Source organism: Symphalangus syndactylus, chromosome 6, assembly GCF_028878055.3.
Source record: "Symphalangus syndactylus isolate Jambi chromosome 6, NHGRI_mSymSyn1-v2.1_pri, whole genome shotgun sequence".
Lineage (NCBI taxonomy): Eukaryota > Metazoa > Chordata > Mammalia > Primates > Hylobatidae > Symphalangus > Symphalangus syndactylus.
Window position 1 is genome coordinate 76,672,098 of NC_072428.2, and position 22,725 is coordinate 76,694,822.

General features: G+C 36.6%; 1 long non-coding RNA gene across 1 annotated transcript in view; it reads left to right on the top strand.

Annotated features, from left to right (window-relative positions):
- The first annotated feature begins 5,331 nt into the window (after positions 1-5,331).
- Positions 5,332-22,725, top strand: part of LOC134737022 (uncharacterized) — a 395,911-nt gene continuing 378,517 nt past the window's right edge. The window contains exon 1 of the long non-coding RNA XR_010121543.1: positions 5,332-5,473. This is a non-coding gene — a long non-coding RNA (uncharacterized lncRNA). The remainder of the gene's footprint in view (positions 5,474-22,725) is intronic.

Here is a 22,725-nt window from a genome sequence, read left to right on the forward strand (position 1 = left end):
ATTTGAGTTTTTCTTACTTAATGTACTCATTAGGATTGGACAATGTTGAAGATTTTTGGTGATAGCTGGAAACCTTGTCTTATTCCTCATCTCAGAGGGAAAGCTTTCAATATTTCCTCATTAAGTATAATTTCTGTAGGTATATGCTTACATACATAGTAGATATTTATTATTTGTGGATTTCATTTTTTGCAAATTATTCTACTAGCAAAAAATTATTTGTAACCCCCAAATCAATGTTCTATGCACTTTTATGGTCATTCAGAGACATACTCAGTGTTATGAGAAACTTAAGTCACCCAATACCCATCTTCCCAGCTTAGGTTGAACAAGGTGATTCTCTGTCTTCTTGTTTTCAACTCTCATGCTGTGAAGAGTACCCTTTTTTGCAGTCTACTTAGTGCCACATTTTCCAAATTTTTATGTTTGTTTGTTGGGTGAGTTCACGTTTAATATGGCCACCAAGTGTAGTGAAGTGCTATCTAGTGTTACTAAACACAGGGAGACTGTGATATGGCTTACAAAAAAAAGAAAATACTTGGATAGGCTTCATTTAAGCCTGATTTGCAGTGCTGTTATCTATTACTTCAATGGTAGCTATAATATATCCTATTTATATCATGGTAGTGCTGAGTTAAGGTTATATATATTACCTCCTGCCAATACTCAGGAGTGATATTGCTGTGTATTCTGTTTCTGTGTATTCTTGTAGTGTCTTTGTAGAATTTTAAGACCAAGGCTATACTAGTCATCAAAAATAGTTGGTAGCCAGGTATGGTGGCTCATGCATGTAATCCTGGCACTTTGGGAGGACAAGATGGGAGAATTTCTTGAGGCCAGGAGTTCGAGACCAGCCTCGGCAACATAGTCAAACCCTGTTCCTATTTTTAAAAATAAAATAAAAATTAGCTGGGCATAGTGGCGCACATCTGTAGTCCCAGCTACTTGGGAGGCTGAGTTAAGAGGATTGCTTGAGCCCAGAAGTTAGAGGCTGCAATGATCTATAATGGTGGCACTACACCTTAGCTTGGGTGACAGAATGAGATATTATTTCTTAAAAATAAAAATGTTGGTAGGTATTCTTTTTTCCAATTCTCTGGATTAATCAGGATTGACTAGACTATTCTCCATTAACAAACATCTTCAGAATCTCATAGATTAGGCACACACACACACACACACACACCCACACACACACAGAGGCAAGCACATACTATTTCTCTTTAATAAAAAGTCTTCTGGCCTGCGATCCCTATCCTGTATACAGAAAAGTCAGCTCAGTTGTAGAGATTTCCCTTTCAGAAATTCAAGCTTTGTTGATTCTTTCTTTGTTAATCTATTATGTGTGTGCTTTAAAAAAAATTAGTTAATTTCCCTTCTTCTTTCGTAACACAAGCCTTTACATTATTAAGTTTTCCTTTAAGTACTGATAGAGTTGCATCCCGCAAGTTTTGTTATACATTTCCATTGTTGTTTAGTCAAAATATTATCTCAATTTTATTATACTTCCTTTTTTGGTCCAGTGATTATTTAGAAATGTACTTATTAATGTCTGAATACCTGAAGATTTCCTACTTGTATTTTTGTTGTTGATTTGCAGCATAATTATATTATTATCAGAGGACATACTCATGATTTCAGCCCAAGGAATTTGGGAATTTTACTATTTCTTAATTAATACATTTTCTTTCATCTAAGCACTGGGAGAGTGGGGAAATTTAAACTAGTAATTCAAGGACTCCTTCAGAATCAAACTCTTAATCTGGTTGTTGACTCTGTTAGTCTACAGCTACAAGAGATGAGAGACTTACTCTATCATTCATAAAAACTGACCATTTCCTGGGATAGACCTGTGGGTCACTATAACATTTGGATCTAGTTTACCTACATTGAAGAAGTTAAGGATGACTTCAAAAGGCTAGCTTGAAAGGGGATATCCATCCTCCCCAAGCCTCACTCCCATCAGCCCTCATTGCCTCCAGATCCATAAATGGAGTAGATTCTGTCAGGCTCAAGCAGAGGCAGATTAAAATGTCAAAATAGAGTGAGCATGCTTTGTATTTATGTGAATATGTTTTAATTATATTAAGTGGAAACATGCTATTGTGTCAATATTGTTCTTTCTCCTGTATTTGTCCCATTAGCATGCAAGCATGTAGTTTTTTTTTCTCATTTCTTTATCCTGTTCTGCCTCCACTTTTCTACTGTCTTTTATTTCTCATTTTAATGCTCAATAGAGTTGCGTATACTGAGTCTCTAGTTGTCTCTATTCTCATTTAAGTGAACCCAGTCAGGCTTACCTGCTGCTGCCCACCACCACATGAAACTGTCCATGTTGCAGGGTTCAGTGACCGCCATGTATCTATTTATAGTGATCAAATATCACCATTTATCAATTTTGAACTACCAACATCATCTGGAAACCTCCTTAGATATTTTTTACTTGATGTATTGGGTTGAATAGTGCCCTCTGAAAACTTACATCCACCTGGAATTTCAGCATGTGACCTTGTTTGCAAATAGGATATTTGTAGGTGTCATTATCTAAAATTAGATCATCCTGGGTTAGTACGGTCCCTAACCAATAACTGGTGTCTTCATAAGAAGAGAAAACGTGCACGGAGTCACACACAGAGACAAGATGGCCGTGTAAATACATAGGCAGAAATAGGAGTGATGAAGCCTAAGAAATCCAAGAATTCCTGGCAATTACCAGAACTAGGAAAAGACATGAAGGAATCCTCTCTCAGAGCCTTTTAAAAAAAATTTTATTATTATTATACTTTAAGTTTTAAGGTACATGTACACAATGTGCAGGTTTGTTACATATGTATACATGTGCCATGTTGGTGTGCTGCACCCATTAACTTGTCATTTAGCATTAGGTGTATCTCCTAATGCTGTCCCTTCCCCCTCCTCCTACCCCACAACAGTCCCCGGAGTGTGATGTTCCCCTTCCTGTGTCCATGTGTTCTCATTGTTTAATTCCCACCTGTGAGTGAGAACATGCAGTGTTTGGTTTTTTGTCCTTGTGATAGTTTGCTGAGAATGATGCTTTCCAGTTTCATCCATGTCCCTACAAAGGACATGAACTCATCCTTTTTTATGGCTGCATAGTATTCCATGGTGTATATGTGCCATATTTTCTTAATCCAGTTTATCGTTGTTGGTCTCAGAGCCTTTAGAGCAAGCACAGCTCTGCGGACAACTTGATCTTAGACTTCTTGCCTCCAGAACTGTGAGAAAATAAACTTTTGTTGTTTTAGGGCACCCAGTTTGTGGTACTTTCTTAGGGAAGCCCTAGGAAACCAATATGCTGCATCTAGGACCTCATAGCCTCTTGTGTTTGTTCATAGCCGACTGGCCTTTCCTAAATCTCTTTGGTTGGTCCTTCTTCTTACCCCTGATCTCTTAACATGGTGCTCCAGGCCTGCGCTATGACCGTTTTTAGCAATCTACACTCATGTCCTTTGTGACTTTACCAGTCCTATGACTTCCAAAATGATGTGTTCCCTGAAAACTCCCGAATGTGCATTCGCCATGTGGAACACCCTAATCGCAAGTCTCACTTTGATCAGCTCGCCAGTTGACATCTCCACCTGTATTTCTAGTAGACATCTCATATTTAGTATGACTCACCAAAAAACAAACAATAACAGACACCTTTCCTCCCCTTCACGACTTGAGATTTATCTTCACTTTTTATCCTGTCAATTAGTAGAAAGTCCTTCCTTTTATTTGCTCATTCAAAAAGTTTGGAATCTTCCTGTATGCCTCACTTGTTTTTCATCAGAAAATCCTTTGTACTTTATGTTCGAAATGTATTGAGGACTGCATTTACTGCTCATCACCTCCCCTGGTAGCACAGCACCATTATCATCGAGAAGGGTTATTGCTATAGCCTCCTAACTGCCCTCCTTCATCCGCTCTTGCTCTTCCCCTTCAGTCTATTCTGAATGCATTAGACAAAGGGATCCTGTTCAAACACAAGTTCCATTGTATCAGTCTGAGGGCCTAACTATTCCATGTATATTCATCTTGTTCAGAGTAAAAATTAAAGTCCCCATTAAAGCCTATAGGCTCTGTACTGTCTGACCTCCACTATCTCTCTCTTCTCCTCTCGTACTACCCAGAACTCCTGACTCACTCACTCCAGCCATGTGAAGCTCCGCATTTTTCCTTCAATATTAAACACATTATTTTCTTCCAGGACTTTACATTGTCTATTTTTTGGGCCTAAAATCCTTTTCCTACAAATTTTTCGTGGCTTACTTCTCACCTTAATTCTTTGCTCAAATGTCCCCCTTTCAATAAATTTTACTCTATACTTTCAAAATTACAATCTTCATCATCTGGCACTCACTGTGATCATTTCTTGCTTATTTTTTTCCCAAAGAATTTATCATATTAAAGTTCTAATATGGTACATAACCTATTTATGCACTTTTAATGTGTGTATTCTTCGACCAGGAATGTAGACTCCATGAAGTCTTTATCCACAACATCAAACATATGACTGGCACACAATAAGTTATTTGACAGATCAATTAGTGAAGAAGTGATTAAATAAATTTAGATTCTACCAGTCAGATGCAGTTGTGGAGGACTTTAATTTGAAACTGAAGAAAACAAGATGAGAGATATAGTGTGGGGCATCCATTTTAAATGTAATTCTTAAATCAGCTTCAATATGTTCCATTATTTGGAACTGAAACCTGATAGATATGCATATACATTTATAAAAAAAGAACTACTTTATAGGCATATTCTATACATTGACTATTATACACTCGTTTTCTTTCATTTTAATTTTTAAAATAAATTTTCATTTCTAGTATAAGAATTATTTTATTTTTATAACTAGTTATTAGGTGTCTATTTTATTTCAGGTACTCTGCAAAATAAATAATATAATGGTGTAATAAAAATAACCATAGGCATCAATTGAGCAATAACTACCATACTTTGATAATTACCCACACATACATACAAACATGCATAGACACACACACACACACACACAATCTCATTTAATCTTTACAGCAACTCTGTAAAATAGGTGTTATTGTTCTCAATATATAGAATAGGAAATTGAGGTTCAAGAGGTTAATTAACTTTTTGAAGTTCACACAAGTAATTACAAGACGATTTGAACCACCGTTTGTCTAAATCCAATACCTTCTCTAATTGGGTAATGCCACCTCAGAGTTTATAAATAGGAGGAAAGACGTAAATAAACCAATAATTGTTATTAATTGTTAAAATATTGTAGTATTTACATTCATTACACTAGAATACCAAAAATATCTATGTTTTGTGGTAATTTCACAGGCATTTATGAACTAGGGACCTGGAATTGAATAGACTCCTAAGGGAGAGACAGAAGTTTGAAAGAGCAAGAAGAGTGGATGTGAATCCAGACAGAAAAAGAGAACAGCAAATATTTGAAAGAGCTTAAGACATACTCCTCAAAGTAAAAAACTCTATTTTATACCTATAACATAATGTTATATCTACTATTTGCATGTTCAGTGATAAAAAATTGTTCAGTAAAAAATAGGAAATTACAATATTAATAACACCTAACACTGAAGACTGACTTATAGTGTAATAAATACTTTATATGGATCATGCCATTTAATCCCCACAATAATCATAGGAAGCAGAAATCTCTATGAAGCCCATTTTTAAGATGAGAAAACTGAAACACAGAAATATTACAAATCTTGACTAGAATTATAAAACTTGCTAAAGCTACAAAGCCATTGGCACGAGGAACTGGTAATTAAACCTAGTAATATCGCCCTAAAGCTCAGACACTTAACCGCTATGTAATTATCTATCTGTCTCTTTCCCTTCCTCTCTGTCTCCCCAGTCATACAGGTCAGATAGTTTAATAGTAATTGAAAAGAATTTCTCTTTTTTTAAATTTTTACTTCCTGGGTACTGAAATTTCTTTATGTGTTTGAAATTTTGCCTTCTATGGGTGAGATACTTGCTTTTGCAGAACTTTGGAAGTTAGGTTGTAAAAAGATGTCTGACATTCAGCCAATCAGAGGTTTCACCCATATGTTTTTGCACTTCAGTGGGTGATTTAAAGACTAAACTACAGTTTAGGTTTGCATTTGTCTCATCACCATGGAAAGTTGCAGTTTGCATGGTGCACTGAGTGGTGCTGGCAGTGACATCAGGATCCTGGAGCTGTGCTGGAACTGGAGTGACAGGCAGTGTCCAGGGTAAGCATTAGTGTTGGCTTGCAATAACCAATGTCCAGCAATAACATGCCTCTGGTCTATTCGTTTGCTTGACTTGATTGTGCTTCTGATGCTGAGCTTGCCTGTTTTCCTTTTTTTTCTTTCTTTGTTTTTATGGTGTCTTTTCTTTTTCTTCCTTTCTTTCTTTCTTTCTCTTTCTTTCTTTCTTTCTTTCTTTCTTTCTTTCTTTCTTTCTTTCTTCTTTTTCTTTCTTTCTTTCTTTCTTCTTTCTTTCTTCTTTCTTTCTTTCTTTTCCTTCCTTCCTTCCTTCATTCCCTCCCTCCCTCCCTCCCTCTTTCTTTCTTTCTTTTTCTTTCTTTTCTTTTCTTTTCTTTTCTTTTCTCTTTCTCTTTCTTTCTTTCTTCTTTCTTTCTTTCTTTCTTTCTTTCTTTCTTTCTTTCTTTCTTTGTTGCTTGCTTGCTTGCTTGCTTTCTTTCTTTTTCTTTCTTTCTTCTTTCTTTCATCTCTCTCTCTCTATCTTTCTCTTTCTTTGTCTTTCTTTCTCTCTCTTTCTTTCTTCCCAGAGTTTCGCTGTTGTCACCCAGGCTAGAGTGCAGTGGTGTGATCTCTTCTCACTGCAATCTCTGCCTCCCAGGTTCAAATGATTCTCCTGCCTCAGCCTCCCGAGTAGCTGGAATTACAAACATGTGTCACCATGCCCAGCTAAATTTTGTATTTTTAGTAGTGGGCCCCCCTTGGCCTCCCAAAGTGCTAGGATTACAGGCATCAGCCACCTCACCTAGCCATTTTTTTAAAGCCGCTTCTGACTTCTGGGCTTTGTTTTCTGGCATTTCCACTTCCTTATATCCATTTATCAAATATTATTATTATTATTATTATTTTGCTTAAATTAGCTAAATCCTTGCACATTTGAGAATGAAAATTGATTCTGTAGGCAGAAAATTCTCATCCAAATTCCTTGAACATTATCTAAACCTTACATAAGTTTTCTCCACATCATCTTTCAGCAGTAATAAATTGGATAAAACTTGGTTTTATCCATAAATATGTAGAAGTGATTTTTCTAAAACTGCTACAAATAGGAATGATTTTGTTGATTTTCTACTCCTAGTTTTCATAAGCTAACACTGAGAGCACAAAAGAGTTTTATTTAGGTAAGATTGGTCAATGATTTGAGGCTTGAGACATTAAATATTAATAATTCAGAAATTTATTCTACTTCTGAGCAAGCATCTTTATTGATCATAAGCATTACAATAAGAGTTTGGGTATAAAAAATGCATGTAGTCAGAGAAATGGTGTGCTGAGGGATGCTTAAATTATTGTAGACCTTTTCAGAAGTCATGTGGTTTTGTATTGAATGGGAATGCAGTGATAAAATAGCGTGATAAAAAGTTTAGCCCAGCAATGCTATAGAAAGTATACAACAAACGAAGAAGAAAACAAAATTGGCTACAAAATCTTTTAAGGATAAAAGTGCAGATTAGAAACAACTATTTAACTAGAGAACCTTTATCATGTTTTTGAAAGAATATAGCATGTTGAAGTGAGGGACCTAGCTATTATTTCTATGGACTAAAAGAGGCTATACTAAATTTTTTATCTCTTATCTGTATTCTGAGGTTATACACTCTGTATTTTTTTAAACATATAAACTTTTGAATTTGCAGCTGGCTTGCTAATTTAGCTCCAGTTTTAGTTTTGTTGCAAGATCAAATTACCTTGGTGTTTGTAGAACAGTAATTAAAATTATTTTTTATGATTTACATAAGACTGAATAAACTCATTTTACTGACCTGTCATAATCAGCTCCAATTTTTCTTTCTGCTAGTAAGGGGGTTGGTAGTGTGTTTATTGCTCCACTATAATTTCAACAACCTAATCTTATTTAAAGAGACAAATCAAATAATTAATGTTTGTATGCACCTATGTATTGATCTTTAATGGGCTATATTCAGTAGGGTTAAATCAAGAAACAGGTTAATTTTTTGTATGTTCAACGCTGGTTTCTTTCATTTGAAATAACAATATCTACATTGGGTATTATAAAGTCTATTTTAGTTTAAGCCAAGATTTTAAACTTATTTTTTTTTCTTCTCTCTACCTAATGCCTGGTTGAAGTTCAGGAGAAAGAGAGTCATTTGTTTTGTTCTTTTATTATTTGTGTTCTTCTTAGGTGTTTGCTTTATAACTTAAGTAAAATATGGAGTTGTGAAGGGGAGGAAAAGAGATAAAGAAAACAAAACAAAACAAAAAAAGAAGGCCTGCTTCCTCAGCTGTTCAAGCATCAAAATTTACCTTTGGTGATTTATTTGGAAATCTTCCTGCAGGGACCTTGTGCCTTACAAGCTTCATGACCTTGCTTTCTAACAAGCTTCATGAACAACTCTCCAGATACCTTCATGCTCCTTGTTAATTCCTTTCCCATAAGCAGTGTCCTATGGCCTCTTTCTGTTGGGAAACCCATGGCAAGAGGACAAACTACAGTCCCACTTAGCCCACAGGGAAACTCACGCACCTGAGGTGCAGCTTGTCCATCGAGTGCCAATGAGTTCTCCTCCAGCAAGCCTCCAGCGCTGCTCTATAACTTAACTTACATTCAAAAGATCTTGGGGATATATGTGAGATTCTCTCAAGAACTCACTCATGCTTATTCAGATTGATGCAAACAAATAGCAGCTCAGCAAGTAGCCAGCTGGGGGTAAAATGCCCATCTTCCTTCTTGCAAACAATCTCCATATTTATGATCTGATTTCTTGGAGCCTCTCTACTTAGCTGGCATTAGAAAGAAGTACTATACTTTTCTCCTACAAGGATTGCACATTGTTTTTTAGTAACTGTTCTAAGCATATGACATGTATGTTGGAATTTTGCAGAGATCCAATAATGATTTATCTCTGTTCCTTGTCTGAGATATAAACCAATTGAGAAATATGACCAAGAAATAGGAAGATGAGAGTCTAAATTAAACCTTTTTAAATTACAGAGAACCAAGGTTGATGTGAGAAGCAAATGGGTCCTTCTAATACCTAATTTTGAACCCTAGAATAAGACCAATGTACTAATATGATTATGGAACTTTGGACTGGGTTACTCCACAGGTGATGCTGTTACCTAGAGAAGCAAAAGAGGGTGTGTGCTCTCAGAGGGTATTCACTTCTCCAAAAGGAAGAAGGTGGGAACTGAGCTCGGTATCTTGAGTTGAGTAATCGGGCAAAGGGAGACCAGGAGTTAGGCAGAACTGAGTATCCTCTTGGAAGAAATCATCAGAGGAGGAAAGAAACATTCTTCTTAGTGATGAATTAATTCATTTGTCTCAAAAAATGATGAGAAAAGCTTAGCAATTTATATATAGTAAGGCAAGTGATATTGTAGGAATATGCATGGGATACTATGTTACTATAGAGTATGTAGTCTAGACCAAGAGTAAAGGTAGTAAGTTTATAATGACATAATATTTAACTGTATTATAATTGTCTAAAAATAAAAATGTTATGATTATCTTAAAGTATTTTGTGCAAGGCATATTTTATAGCTGAAAAAAAACAAAGCTTAGACAGCTTAACTTTGCCAAGTCTCAACATTGAATTCTAACCGAGCTTCAAATTCAGATTGGTCTGATTCCAAAACCTATGACTTTTGGTTTTCTGAATTTTAAAGGGCAAGTAGGAGTAGTTAACTAATTTGCAAAGGTGAGAGAGGAAGCCACAATAAAAATACTGTATCTTTTAACTTTTGTTGTGTAACAAAAGATGTCATAACTTACTAGTTTGAAACAAAGGTCCGTAAACTATGGCAACAGTATTTTTACTGGAACTATAAACCATGTTTAAATAAAGTTTTATTGGCATACAGTCATATCCATACGTTAATCCATTGTCTATGGCTGTTTTCTTGCTACAATTACAAAGATGAATGCTTGAGACAGAGATCATATGATTCACAACGTCAAAAATATTGTTATATGGCACTTTGCAGAAGCCTAGATTAAAAAAAAAAAACACACATCTTTGTTATTTCTCACAGTTCTTTGGGTTAGTTGAATGTTTCTTTTGGTCTGAGTCAGCTCATCTAGGGCTGCATAGACAAATATAGTCCCCTGTATAGTGCTTAGCAGTAGACAGAATGGCTGTTCCTAGAAAGACTTCAGTCAGGGAGGATGGTCTCTGCTCCATGTGGCATCATCCTCTAGTAGATATATCTTGTTTTTTTCCCATGCAACAACCTCATGGCTCCAAGCAGCAGAGATGTCCCAATGTACAAGCATATTTCAAGCCTCAGCCCGTTTAGTAACACCCATTAACCAACGCAATGGCTTACAAGGCACAGAATGAGCACTCTGATAAGCCGCAGTCAGACCCCGTGGAGAACGGGAACACATGGTCTTTAATGAGTCAACAGTAGCTCTTGTGGTCTGAGAGCAGTTCTAGTCATTCAACAGCACAGCTTATTTCCTTCTCAAGAAAATGTTACCTCCTTGACTTAGCCTGCCGTTTAGTGATTCTTTTCTACTTATTTGTGTTTTCTGCTCAGCTTTTGCCATTTTTTTCCCTTTTTCTCTCATGGCTCATATTTACCCATGTTTTTTGATCCCTTATAACTTGTACTGCTTTTATCTTTAAAACCCTCCATTTTTATTTTTAACTCTATTTCATATATTCTCTGGAAATCACACTTCAACCTTCTTAAGAGGGTTTAAGATTTAGTTAGCCAGATGCAATTTGCTTAAGAATTTTTTTTTTTTTTTTTTTTTTTTTTTTGTCAGAGTTCTTACGTAAGGACACTTCATAGCTACCAGTCGGACTCTAGATTGCTACCCTGGGCCAGATAATGGAATCCTATAGTTAAAAAAGTTAAGGAAAAAAAAAAAAAGACAAAACACCCTGCCCCCACAAAAAATTACCTATTAATCTTTTTAGGAGTAATGTCTTAGAAAGATCTTGTTCTGTAAATGAGCAATTTCCAACAAATATGTCATAAATACCTTTTAAGTGTGCAAGATATTGAAACCCTCAGGTGGGAGTGCACCAAGGCAGGCCCTGGGAAAATTAGAATTCTTGGTTGGTTGTCTCTGTCCCACTGACAGTTTCTTTACTTACCCTAATGAGTTTACAAGTATTGTCATATTTATATGTGCTATTTCATGAAATATAATAGCAAACACAGACTTTGTGCTTTCTTCTGCTTTCTCTGCTCAACTGGGGTATCTAAAGCTGCATAGCTTTTAGGAACAGATTTAATGTACAGTTTCCACAACAGCTTTTTTTTTCCTTTTGACTTTTTGTAGCATTTCTAATATTTGCCATCCCATTTAAATCTTTTTTTTTTTTGGTTAAATTTCTCCATTGTCTCACTTAATTATATACGTCATTGATATATCTCAATCAAAATATTTTATTTCCCCAAGGGAAATGCAAGTATGGAGAAACCAAGAACATTTGTTCTACTTCTTTTTGTCTTTGTCATGGCGCTTATTATAGTATTGGGCACTGGGTAACTATTTACTATTTTTTTAAATGATAGAATTAAGCTTGAAAAAGGATGGCATACTACACATTTTGCAGATAATAAGGAACTTTCTGTAAAGACAACATTACAACATTATATACTGGCATTAATAATTTGACTAACTGCAATCTGAAACATTGTAAGTCATATAAGAAAATGAATAAATGTCTAAACAGGAACAAACAAGAACTTCTACATGTCTTCATTCTAGGACACAGTGGCTATCAAATCTCATAGTACTTCTTGGATTTTAGTTTAAGAAGTTGGCACCCAATCACAAAATTATTCTAGTAGCATATTTCTTCACATGATTAGTTCTTAGGTTGATTTCTACTTCATTATGGAAAGACTTGTTTAGAGGTGACACTGTGACATGGAAGGCATTGCATCTAATCACAATCAAATTAACATTGGATCATTTACTGCTGATAATCTCACTTTGGCAACCATTATCAATCAAGTTTCTCTGAGGTTTGTTCATGCTTTAACAATTGATATTTCACAGTTGTGATTTTATGGCTATGAAATGTAATTCCCAAATGCCCAGACTACATGATCTTGAAACTAAGTAGGATATGAAAAATCACTCAATTCTGTGGCTAGAACTACAATATTTAGTATGAAAAAAATATGCATGTAGGCTGATTTTGAAACATGAAGAAGACAAAGGAAGTCTCTACCCTCAGAAGTCTGATTTGAAGTTAGGCAGACACTATAAACATAAATTTTTTTTACACTGAGCAAGTACTTGGTAGGAGAAAAACAACTGGTACAGAAGCCAAGATCATTGTAGGAAATGTCAGAACACTTAAATCTTTTACTTCTCTGTTCTTGTGTGTCCTAGCCTGGAAGCCTTATGAAAACTCCAGGACAGATGTTTTCTCTTCTCTGTACTCTGAAATAGCATGGCTGGTGTGATGATGTAACCCTTGTATGATAGGAATTCTTAACTTAGGCCCACAGACAGGTCCGATATATCAAAGAAATCCATAGAGTTATTTACATAATTTTGTCTGTGTGGGAAATTATGTATTTTTACTGAGAAAAATTTCATATATTACCCAGAAGTCTCTGAATTAAAGCAGATTAAAAACAACACTTTATGTAAGGACTATCCAATGTGAATATAATGTGAGTTACAAATGTAAACCACATATTTATTTTACATTTTCTAGTCGCTACACTATAAAAGTGAAAAGACTGGTAAAATTCATTTCAATAGTTACTTAATTTACCCCAATATGTCCAAACATAGTTTCAATATATGTCATGCATCACTTAATGACAGGGATACGTTCGGAGAAATGCATTGTTAGGTAATTTCATCATTGTGCAAACATCAGAGAGTGTACTTACACAAACCTAGATGGGGTAGCCTACCCTACACCTAGGGTATATGGTATAGCCTATTGCTACAAATCTATACAGCATGTTACTGTACTGAATACTATAGGCAGTTGTACCACAATGATAAATACTTGTGTATCTAAACATCTAAATGTAGAAAAGGTACAATAAAATTACCTTATTATAATTTTATGAAATTACTGTCATACATGCAATCAGTTGTTGACCAACATGTTGTAATGTGGCTCGTGATGGTATATTCAATATGAAATCATTAACAAGGTTTTTTTAATGAGTCCTCAGATTTACTATATATATTACACTCATAGCAAATCTCAACTGGGAGGAGTCAAATGTCAGATGCTCATTAGCCACACCTGCCTATTGGCTGCAGTAATGGACAGTGCAGATCCAGAGTCTCCCTTTTGTTTTATCTTTCTACCATGATATGGTTTCATGATTTTCATCTCATCCACAGGCTTTCAGCATGTCCTGATGTCTTAGTATCTCTCTCTTTCCCTCCTTCCCTTCCTCCTTCTCTTCTCCTTCTTCCCTTTCCTGTCTCCCTCCTGGTTAAGGCCTCTTTCCTAAACATCCATTAATTCAGTAAATACTTTTAAGAACTATATTCAAGATGAGGTCAGAGAGATCAGTTCTTTATAACATAACTTGAATTACTGCTCTCAGAATCAATTATGAAGTCAAAGTCCTATGTGTAGGATTTCAGTACATTCATAAAGGAAGGAAGGTTTAGAGGTTGGACAGGTCCATGAAGAAATCGGCCTATGCTTTTACCCAAAATGTTCCCTCTGCACACATATTCTTTGCTGTAAATAATTTCTATGTAACATATATGTTGCTAAAACACTTTGCAGAAGTAAATTTACCTTCTCATATACAATTTGTAATATTTTTGTACATTATCCTATGAAATAGAACTGTTAATGAAAAGCAAGTGGACATTGACGTAACCAATACTATCTCTCTCTCACCTCTCTCTCTTTCCAAATAAATTATTCCCATTAGTCTTTTAATCACATCTCTAACTTTTGGAGTCTTTTGTGATTTTGAGCTTCTCTCACCAAGTAACCTTTTTATATGATTTATTGTTAAAAACCCCATCAATAGCCCATGTTTTAACATGTCTTCTGCTAATTCACTCAATCAGCAAATGTTTATTTAGTGTTTAGTATATTTCAAATATTGTGATAGGTTTTAAATAGACAGAGGATAATTACATTGGTGAGATGCTTATTTCATTTGTCCTACTGCAGATACTCATGAACTCATACTTTATGCCCCACCAAGTGTGGCTTAACTGAATTTTCAGTATATCTGATAACAAAAAAATAAATAAAAATGTATTTAAAAAGCCAGAGACTCCAGTGAGAACTTAATAATGTCTATCTCTGACACTTTGGGGTAATTAGTTTAGTTTCTAATATGCCTAAATGTCTTACCAGAGACCATTAAGTTCTGGTCTCTGGCCAGATATTTGAGCATTGCAGAAACTATACTACATACTTAAATAAAAAATTTCAAACTATATATATAAATAAAAGTTCCAAATTATATAAATAAAAATCCACGAATGATTATTTGTGTAATGATCATTACACTTAATCAGCCTAAGGTACAAAACAAGGTCACATATCTTTTACTATTTCACTTAAAATGTTGGAACTTTCATTTTCCTATTTTAAAACTCTTCTGCTTTACTCACCAGCTTCTTCTCTTCTGTGATAATTTTATGAAACATTCACAATATTTTATTATATTGAATAGATAATTTCTAGTCATTCTTAGCTGGTTGTTGAATCAGAGACTACTTTCACCACTTCAGGCTTTGAGAAGGCCCAACTCTTCAAAGTGGTTACTTCAAAACAGGTTGTTGCACCGACAGAGATTTCTTGTTACACTTGACACCCTAGATGTTCAAACTATTAAACTATTATAACAAAAATGTTACAATCTGTTATTCTAGGCAATGTAATTGAGACTGTTTCCTTCAACCTTGCAACTAGTATGATTCCAAATGATTTCATCCATTTAAAAAATACATTGGAACTTCTACTTCTGGGCAAGATTGAGCAATAAGGATGAATGTATGTTACAACTTGAAACAACCAAAAAATGATACAATGGCTAACAAGGCACTGGTTGCTTGAAAACAAAAAAAAAGTAATCTCTGAAAGATGAGAAACAAATAAATCCTAAAAATTCCTCCAACTCAGTGCCGTGAATTTCTAGGCAGCAGCACAGGGAGACACATTCAGTTGGAGCCCTTTGAATTCCTGTGTTGTGGAGACAAAACTAAGAGTTCAGGAAGAAGAAAGGTGACTAGCGTTACCAGGGCAGAGAAAGGAATGCTACAAAGAGCGAGAACTCTAGAGATCAACAGAGATTCTCCTCAAATATTCAGCTGAGTGTTGACAAGCTCATGCATGCACAGTAATTGTATCAGGCCTGAGAAGGAACCACATCAGACTCTATTATTAGAGGAAATAGTGACTAGTGCTTAAAAAGGTGCTGGGACATGTGCCTGGTCCAAAGAGAATCAAGAAATTCATGAGGCATTAGGCAAAGAACACAGAAGGTTCTTGCCTTAGTAAAAAGGATAATTTAACACTACACTAAATGCTACATTGTTCTTGACTTATAAAAGTTAGCAAGACATATAAGAATCACACTCTATCTAATTGACTTAAGTCCCAAAATGAAACTTTTGACTGTTTTTTAGAAATAATTTTAAAAATCTGTCCCCTAAAGTACAAAATCCTTAATGTTTGGTATTCATTATTACTTTGCAAGCTGAAAAGCAAGAAAATGAAAACAATATTCAGGAGAAAATTTAGACAAAACCAGTTCAAGACTGACACAGATGTTAAAGGACGAGGATATTACCATAGTTATAACTATGACAGGGAAGATACCAAAAAATATACAAATCAAATTCCAGAGATAAAGACTAAAATTTCTGTAGTGAAAAATACAGGTTTTTTTTTTTCCAAGATGGCAGATTAGAGGCTTTTAGTGTGCCTCAGCCACTTGGAAATAGCAAAATAGTGCATAAAAATCTACTCTGCGAGCTTTAATTCAAGAAGGCAAACAGGAAACCACTGCAATTGTGAAAGACATCCCAGATCCTGGGAAAAAGGTGGGCAAATTGTCGCAGTGATGGTGTCTGGCTGATAAAAGTGAGTTAAGCCTCAGTTGGTGAGATTGGCAGAAAGCTTACCTCTGTGACTAGCTTTTGCACTGGGAATCTGAGCAATCCAGGACAAGGCAGAGCACTTTGTTTCTCCAAAGCCCTGGAGCTATCCTGGGGAAAAGGTTGGAGACACTAAGAGAGAGAGAGAGAGACACTGGGAAAAGCTGCAGGCATCTTCCAAGACCCGGGACCAAGAGCAGGATACAATTTTTAATTCAAATGCATAAAATGTCAGTCACTCTTTAGTAACCCGGCAGTGTGGCCTCACAGGTATTTTAATCTCGAACCAGAGATTGGAGTGCTTGCTCTCAAGTGGGATGGGGGCTTCCACAGATGGAACTGGGCAATTCCTCAGCAGTAGGTGCTGGATTTGTGCCCTCCCCCATCACAAGCCTGGGGCTGGAGAAGGCTGCTACTGCTGCAGTTTCTTCTAGCTGGTGACATGAAGCCAGGGCCAGCTTGGTGGCTTGTGTCACTGCTAGGTATCCCAGCCTTCACCCTTGAGATCATGGTATGTTAAGGCCCTATCTGTTCCATGCCCAGGCAAATCTCCAGGCATTTGGAGCACCTGCTTATCTGGTTTATCAGCAGACGCACCCACCCCACCCTACCTGTGCATAGATCATGGTGCAGTGGGGCTTTCTCTGCTCTATCCCAGGCAAATCTCCAGGCATTTAGAGCACCCACTCACTTGAAACAGCAGCCTGAGCCACTCTAGCCTTCCTGTACAGAGACTGTGGTGAAGCAAAGCCTTCTACACTTCATGCCTAGGTAGATCTTCAGGCATCTGGAGAACTCACTCTCCTGGGTTAGGTGTTTAGATGACACCCATACTCATGCAGAAAACTTGGAGCCAAGGAGATTTCTTAGTGTCACACCTAGGCATATGTCTGGGCACTTTGTGGCTGGCACTGAATTCTCCCCAGTGCTGATGCTTGTGCCTGCCATTGGGGGACCTGTAGGTGGGCCTGCCCAGAGGAGCCCTACCCAACTTGGCTCCCTCCCTTGAGGCTGAGCATGGAGCTCAGCCCACTGTGCAACCCGTGGATTAGCCCATTGCCTTAGGCAATGAGAGCTTCTCCTAGTAAACAAGGATCAAGTATATACTCAGCCATGTTGGCCACAGCTAGCTCTTACTCATAAACACCATCTATGGACTTGTTAGTTGAACAGCAAAGTCCAATAAAAAACCTGCTGACAGAAATGCATAGGGCTATAGAAGCAAAATCCAAAGACCCTGTCCAACATTCTCTATAATCACACCTTCTGTTGGGGATGGGGTGTGGAGGGAAAGGGGAGGAAAGTAAAAGAGAAAATGATAATAATACAGAAAAAGAAAGAAACGGCCAGGTGCAGTGGCTCATTCCTGTAATCCCAGCACTTTGGGAGACCAAGGCGGGTGAATCACCTGAGGTTGGGAGTTTGAGACCAGCCTGACCAACATGGAGAAAACTTGTCTCTACTAAAAATACAAAATTAGCTGGCATAGTGGCACATGCCTAGAATCCCAGCTACTCAGGATGGCTGAGGCAGGAGAATTGCTTGAACCTGGGAGATGGAGGTTGCAGTGAGCCGAGATTGTGCCATTGCACTCCAGCCTGGGCAACAAGAATGAAACTCCATCTCAAAACAAACAAACAAAAAAAAATTTATCTGCTCCAAAATAATTGCAAAAATTAGAAGTGTTAGCATCTCCCAATGAAAGGAACCAGTGCAAGAATTCTGGCACCATGAAAAACATAAATGTAGTGACACCACAAAAGGATTTCATGAGCTCTCCATCTATGATCCCTAATAAAAATGGAAACTTAGAAGTGACAAATAAGGAATTCAGTGCATGGAATGCAAGGAAGATCAATGAGTTAAGGCAAGGTTGAAAATTAACACACAGAAATTCAAAAGCAATCCAGAAAAGGAAGAGATATACATCTTAAAAAGAAATCAGAGCTTCTGGAATTGAAAAACTCACTTAAAGAATTTTAAAATACAGTCAAAAGGTTTATCAATATACTAGATCAAGTAGAAGAAAGAATTTCAGAGCTTGAAGACCAGTGTTTTGAAGTAATCCAGTGAGACAAAAATAAAAAAGTTGTTTAAAATAAATAGTCTTCACGAAATATGGGATTATGTAAAGTGACGAAAGCTACATATAGCAGGCATTCCTGAGTAAGAAGGAAAAATGTAAACAACTTGGAAAACATATTTGAGGGAATGATTCAGAGAATGTCCCTAATCTTAGAAAGGTAGACATCGGGCCGGGCGTGGTGGCTCACGCTTGTAATCCCGGCACTTTGGGAGGCCGAGGCGGGCGGATCACGAGGTCAGGAGATCGAGACCACGGTGAAACCCCGTCTCTACTAAAAATACAAAAAATTTAGCCGGGCGTGGTGGCGGGCGCCTGTAGTCCCAGCTACTCGGAGAGGCTGAGGCAGGAGAATGGCATGAACCCGGGAGGCGGAGTTTGCAGTGAGCCAAGATTGTGCCACTGCACTCCAGCCTGGGTGACACAGCAAGACTCCATCTCAAAAAAAAAAAAAAAAAAAATAAATAAATAAATAAATAAATAAATAAAAAAATAAAAAAAGAAAGGTAGACATCGAGCTAAAAGAAATTCAGGGAACACTTGAAAGATACTTTATAAAATTAACATCACCAAGAGACATAGTTACCATACTTTTCAAGATCAATGCTAAAGAAAAATTCTTAAAGGCAATTAGAGAAAAAAAAGTCAGATCTTCTCATTAGAAACCTTACAAGCCAGGAGAGATTGGAGGCCTGTTCAGCATTCTGAAAGAAAAAAACTCCAACTGAACTTTATATCCTGCCAAACTAAGCTTCATAAGCAGAGAAAAAAAAAAAATTTAAATAAGTAAGCACTATGGGAATTTGTTAAAACTAGACCAACCTTACAAGAGCTTCTTTTTTTTTAAATTTTATTATACTTTAAGTTTTAGGGTACATGTGCACAATGTGCAGGTTTGTTACATATGTATACATGTGCCATGTTGGTGTGCTGCACCCATTAACTCATCATTTAGCATTAGGTATATCTCCTAATGCTATCCCTCCCCACTCCCCCCACCCCACAACAGTCCCTGGAGTGTGATGTTCCCCTTCCTGTGTCCACGTGTTCTCATTGTTCAATTCCCACCTATGAGTGAGAACATGCAATGTTTGGTTTTTGGTCCTTGCAATAGTTTGCTGAGAATGATGGTTTCCAGTTTCATCCATGTCCCTACAAAGGACATGAACTCTTCATTTTGTATGGCTGCATAGTATTCCATGGTGTATATGTGCCACATTTTCTTAATCCCGTCTATTGTTGTTGGACATTTGGCTTGGTTCCAAGTCTTTGCTATTGTGAATAGTGCTGCAATAAACATACATGTGCATGCGTCTTTATAGCAGCATGATTTATAATCCTTTAGGTATATACCCACTAATGGGATGGCTGGGTCAAATGGTATTTCTAGTTCTAGATCCCTGAGGAATCGCCACACTGACATCCACAATGGTTGAACTAGTTTACAGTCCCACCAACAGTGTAAAAGTGTTCCTATTTCTCCACATCCTCTCCAGCACCTGTTGTTTCCTGACTTTTTAATGATCACCATTCTAACTGGTGTGAGATGGTATCTCATTGTGGTTTTGATTTGCATTTCTCTGATAACCAGTGATGATGAGCATTTTTTCATGTGTCTGTTGGCTGCATAAATGTCTTCTTTTGAGAAGTGTCTGTTCATATCCTTCGCCCACTTGTTGATGAGATTGTTTGTTTTTTTCTTGTAAATTTGTTTGAGTTCATTGTAGATTCTGGATATTAGCCCTTTGTCAGATGAGTAGGTTGCGAAAATTTTCTCCCATTTTGTAGGTTGCCTGTTCACTCTGATGGTAGTTTCTTTTGCTGTGCAGAAGCTCTTGAGTTTAATTAGGTCCCATTTGTCAATTTTGGCTTTAGTTTCCATTGCTTTTGGTGTTTTAGACATGAAGTCCTTGCCCATGCCTATGTCCTGAATGGTATTGCCTAGGTTTTCTTCTAGGGTTTTTATGGTTTTAGGTCTAACATGTAAGTCTTTATATCTAGAAAACCCCATTGTCTCAGCCCCAAATCTCCTTAAGCTGATTAGCAACTTCAGCAAAGTCTCAGGATACAAAATCAATGTACGAAAATCACAAGCATTCTTATACACCAATAACAGACAGAGAGCCAAATCACGAGTGAACTCCCATTCACAATTGCTTCAAAGAGAATAAAATACCTAGTAATCCAGCTTACAAGGGATGTGAAGGACCTCTTCAAGGAGAACTACAAACCACTGCTCAATGAAATAAAAGAGGATACAAACAAATGGAAGAACATTCCATGCTCATGGGTAGGAAAAATGAATATCATGAAAATGGCCATACTGCCCAAGGTAATTTATAAATTCAGTGCCATATCCATCAAGCTACCAATGACTTTCTTCACAGAATTGGAAAAAACTACTTTAAAGTTCATATGGAACCAAAAAAGAGCCCGCATCACCAAGTCAATCCTAAGCCAAAAGAACAAAGCCAGAGGCATGACGCTACCTGACTTCAAACTATACTACAAGGCTACAGTAACCAAAACAGCGTGGTACTGGTACCAAAACAGAGACACAGATCAATGGAACAGAACAGAGCCCTCAGAAATAATGCCGCATATCTACAACTATCTGATCTTTGACAAACCTGACAAAAACAAGCAATGGGGAAAGGACTTCCTATTTAATAAATGGTGCTGGGAAAACTGGCTAGCCATATGTAGAAAGCTGAAACTGGATCCCTTCCTTACATGTTATACAAGAGCTTCTTAAGGGAGTTCTTAGCATGGAAACAACAGAAAAATATCTGCTACCACAAAAGCACACTTGAGTTTACAACCCACAGACCCCATAAAGCAACCACACAATATGAACTACAAAGCAATCTCTTAAAAGCTTCAAAACAGAATTAAAACCTCACATATCAATATTAACTATTAATGTAAATGTTCTAAATGGCCCACTTAAAACGCACAGAGTGGAAAGTTGGATAGAAATAAGAACCATCCATCTGCTGTCTTCAGGAGAACCATCTCACATGTAATGACATCTGTAGGCTCAAAGTAAAGGGTTGGAGAAAGACCTATCACACAAATGAAAGACAAAAAAGAGCAGAGGGTCCTATTCTTATATTGGATAAAACAGGCTATAAACCAACAACAGTAAAAAAGGGACAAAGGAGAGCATTACATAATGATAAAGGGTTTAATTCAACATGAAGACTTGCCTATCTTAAATATATGGAAGCCCAACACTGGAGCACACAGATTCATAAAACAAGTACTTCTTGACCTGTGAAAAAAGACAGACAGTCATACAATAATAGTGAGGGATGTCAACACCCCACTGACAGCATTAGACATATTATTAAGGCAGAAAACTAACAAAGAAACTCTTGACTTCAATTCAACCCTTGACCAATTAGACATAATAGACATCTACGGAATACTCCACCCATCGGTCACATAATACACATTCTTCTCATCTACATGTAAAGCATACCCTAAGATCAATCACGTGCTCAGTTGTGAAACAAGTTTCAATAAGTTCCAAAAAATTGAAATCGTACCAAACATACTCTCATATTATTACAGTGGAATAAAAATAGAAATCAAAATCGAGAAGATCTTTCAAAACCACAGAATTATATGGAAATTAAGCAACTTGCTTCTGAGTGACTTTTGGGTAAAAAATGAAATTAGGGCACAAATCAAAACATCATTTGAAATTAGTGAATATAGAGATACAATATATGAAAATCTCTGGGACACAGCTAAAACAGGAATGTTTACAGTGTTAAAGCCTACATCAAAGTGTTAGAAAGATCTTGTAGTAACAATGTACTATCACACCTATAGGAACTAGAAATACAAAAACAAACTAACACCAAATCTAGCAGAAAAATATTAATAACTAAAATCAGAGCAGAACTAAATGAATTTGAGACTCCAAAATCCATACAAAAAAATCAACACAATCAAAAGTTGGTTTTTGAAAGGATAAACAAGATCAATAAACTGCTAGCCAGATAACAAAGAAAACAGGATAAGATCCAAATAAGCACCATCAGAAACAACAAAGGTGACATTACAACCAATACCATAGAAATACAGAAGATCTTGAGAGACTATTATGAACAACCCTCTGTAGACAAACCAGAAAATGTAGAGGAAATACATAAATTCCTGGAATTTATGTATTTCATAAATTCATACAACCTCCCAAGTTTGAATCAGGAGAATTTGAAACCCTGAACAGACAAATATCAAATTCTGCAATTGAATTAACAATCTAAAAATCCCTACTGTCTGATAAAAGCCTCCAACTACATGGATTTATAGCCAAATTCTACCAGATATACAATGAAGATTGGTGTAAT